Source organism: Colobus angolensis, unplaced genomic scaffold, assembly GCF_000951035.1.
Source record: "Colobus angolensis palliatus isolate OR3802 unplaced genomic scaffold, Cang.pa_1.0 Scaffold99, whole genome shotgun sequence".
NCBI lineage: Eukaryota > Metazoa > Chordata > Mammalia > Primates > Cercopithecidae > Colobus > Colobus angolensis.
Genome location: NW_012123931.1, coordinates 1901132 through 1905062, shown reverse-complemented (window position 1 = coordinate 1905062; position 3931 = coordinate 1901132).

The window sequence follows — 3931 nt, the reverse complement described above, 5'->3', positions numbered from 1 at the left end:
CCTTGTTTCTTACACACAAAGTAACATTCTAGAGTTACAGTTTTGCACTTTAATTTTTTAAACTTACCAACATATCCTGGAATCACTCTATCTCAGTTAGTAGAGATTGTCCTTAATTTTTGTAAGCTTACATTTTTATTGAAGAATAGCTTACATACCGAAATCATAATGTACAAGTCATAAGTGTATGGCTTGATGATTTTTCACTTCGTGAAGAATGTAACCACCACCATGTAACTGTAGCACCCTCATGGAACCGGGACCACCAAAGTCCTTTCTTGTCCCTTGCAGTCACTACCCACACTAAGGGACCCTGCTATGCTGACTTGTAACACCATTGATTAATGTCTGGTTTGAAAGCTGTATAAATGGGTTCATATAATATTTGCTCTTTGGTGTCTGACTCATTTTGCTCAGCATTATGTTTGTGACATTTAACCATGGCTATGTGTAATTGTAGCTTGCTCATTCATATTCTATAATTATACCACTATATATATATTTATTTTTTTGAGACAGTCTCATTTTGTCCTCCAGGCTGGAGTGCAGTGGCATGATCTCGACTCGCTGCAACCTCCGTCTCCTGGGTTCAAGTGATTCTTCTGCCTCAGCCTCCCGAGTAGCTGGGACTACAGGCACACACCACCATGCCCAGTTATTTTGTAATTTTAGTAGAGACGAGGTTTCACCATGTCAGCCAGGATGGTCTCTATCTCTTGACCTCATGATCCACCTGCCTCGGCCTCCCAAAGTGCTGGGATTATAGGCATGAGCCACCCTGCCTGGCCTTATATCACAATATTTTTATTAACTATGTTTTTCTGGCCAGGCTCAGTGGCTCACACCTGTAATCCCAGCACTTTGGGAGGCCGAGGCAGGTGGATCACGAGGTCAGGAGATCGAGACCATCCTGGCCGACATGGTGAAACCCTGTCTCTACTAAAAATACAAAAATTAACTGGGTGTGGTGGCGTGTGCCTGTAGTCCCAGCTACTCGGGAGGCTGAGGCAGGAGAATCACTTGAACCAGGGAGTCGGAGGTTGCAGTGAGCCGAGATGGCACCAACACACTCCAGCCTGGCGACAGAACGAGACTCTGTCTCAAACAATACAAAACAAAACAAAACAAACAAAAAAACAAAACAAAATAAAACAAATCAAAAATAACCCTATGTTTTTGATGGGTATTTGGGTATTTCCAGCCTTCTGGCTTTATAGTTAATGCTGTGAAAATCCTAGTACCCAGTATGCCTAGGAATGTAATTGCTGGGTTATAGGGTCTGCATATGGTTAGCTTTGGTAGGCGTCATTAGATGCTTTTGCAAAGTGTTGATATACCAGTTTGAATACTTACCAGCCATGTAAAGCAGTTACAGTTGCTGCACATCCTTACCTACACCAAATTTTAAAAATCTCTCTTACTCATTATAGCCATGCTGAGGGTGTGTGTTGTACTGAGGTTTTAATCTGTATTTCCTGTATGAGCAAATAGCACTTTTTCCCAGGATCACCCACAAACTAGTCCCCTTAGCTCTGGCCTTGGAATCAGAAGACCTCACCCTGCCCACTCTGATTAGGTGAGTTATGTGACACTGACCTGTCATCCCTTTCCTGCCACGACAACAAAATAATTTAGATTGGGTAATTTATAAACAACAGATTTTTTTTGCTTGCAGTTCTGAAAGCTGGGAAGTCCAAGATCAAGGCCCCAGCAGATGTGGTGTCCGGTAAGGGTTTGCCCTCTGCTCCATAGGTGGCGTCTTGTTGCTGTGTTCTCATGTGGCAGAAGAGGTCAGGGAGCTCACTTGAGCCTCTTTTATAAGGGCATAATCCCATTCATAAGGGCAGAGCCTTCAGGACTCGATTACTTCCAAAAGGCCCCATCTCTTAATATTATCACATTGGGGATCAAGTTCCAACATGTGAATATTGGAGGGACACCAGCATTCAGACCGTAGCATGATCTAAGTTTTCTCATCTGTAAGTAGGAATAACCCTTGGCCTGCGTTTGCAGTAGGCGCACACTGGTGTTGGAGTTGGTGGAGCTCCAGGACTTTCTTCCAGGCCTGTCTGCCTTCTTCAAGGGCACAGGTCTTTTTAGAAGACGGGGTTTGTTGCCCACATGCCAGTCTTCTTCCGTACTTCTACCCTGGATCTTTTTCCTCCTTTGACAGCATCTCAAGGCTTCCTCTTCCAGATCACCTTCATCTTTTTTTCTATATCACTGAGGCAGGATCTAGGCCAGAAAGGACAATGCATGGACCCAGGAGGTGGCCATTTGCATTTGGCTTGCTCTATTGCTGCATGACCTGGGCTGGTTTCTAGAAGGAAATGGGGTATAGACATTGCCTGTAGCATCCCTGGGGCACTTTAGTGCTCTTGTGTGCTGTGCTGTGCTGAGGAGGAGGTCATCCAAGCAGGTTAGCAGATGGGAAATAGACAAACCATCTTTGTGTACTTAGGATGCCAAATAGACATGCAAACAGCTGCCCCATGCCTGTGTGGCAATGAAGAAAGTACGGCATCCCCAAAGGAACTCTCAAATCCCTTTGGAGAGCCTATGGGAGAAGTGTGCTCCCAGCTTTTCATCCTTCAGTGCACTTGGACTGTTCTGAGCTGGGAATGACTTGAGTGTAGAGAAGCCCAGTCCCTTATTCACTACAAGAAGACGCTGAGCCATAGTGCTGTGCAAAGCAAGAGGCAAGGCTCTGCCTGAGTGTCCTCAGGATGACTCAGTTGTGGACCCTTTCTACAGATGCCCAGAGCCCATGGGGAAGCTAAGGCACAAGCATAAACAACTGTGGACCAAGTTCTGGAGGGGCACAGATGGTTTCTAACATGAAGGGCTGGTGAGTAATGTAGGTAAGAGTGAGGGAAGGTGTTACAGGTCCAGGGACCAGCCCGAGTACAGATGTGGAGATGGGGACCTGGTGCATGTTCGTGGAGTGAATGAATGAAGGCAGGTGGGCTAGATCACCAAGGCTTGAAAACTTGACTAAAAGGCTAGGATTTTATCCAGTGCATAATGACCACTGGTGTTTATGAAAGGGGTTGGTGCAGGCATGATAGAATCACAGCTGATCACAGATGCTCACCTTTGGAAGGTCCCTAGCTCACAGAGTTTCCCCCACCGGCTCCCCCACCGGCTTCCACTATTTGAACTCCCTTCCTTATTGAACCAAAGACTTTTCCTGCTCCAAGAGATCCTCACAAAGTGAAAACTCTGGGTCACAGCTCCATCCTTGATGGGATCAGCTGCTCAGTCCAAGACCCATAGAGAGGTTTGTTTCCAGAGGCAGGGGCCAAGCTAGCATTGATGAGAGTGAACATTGGGATAGGTGGGAAGGGAATTATTTTTTTTAACATCTGCTAATGACAGGCATTATATTAAGTATCCAACATTCAATATTTCATTTACTGTTGTAGCAACCCTATTCGGAAGGCATTCTCCCCATTTTATAGAAGAAGAAACTGAGGCTTGGGCAGACTAAATTATCACTTACATAGTAAGTGAGTCTGTTTGCAAGACCTGAGCCTTTTCTGCTGCCCCAAGCAGAGTGTATGCCAAGTGTCTCTAGAAAGCTGGGTGGGAGGGGAAGGGTCATCTGGGCCCAGTGCCCGTTTGTCCCATGACAGACAGCTCTGAGGCCTGGGCCTCCAAATGCCGTCACCCGCAGAGCTGCTCTGGTGATCTCCCTGACTGGATGTTCCTGGCTAAAGCTGCAGAATTGCAGTCTTTTCAAAGTACACCAGGAGATGTCAACAAAAAGAGTGAAATTGTGCTCAAATTAGACACAATTTTCTGGAATCCTCTGTTTTCCTCCCCCTAATAAGCAGAAGCATGGCATCCATTCTGCAGCATTTATGCTTTTAAATAAAAGGCTCCCATAGAATCCCTCGAACTGCCATTTGTGAAGCAATATTCTCATCAC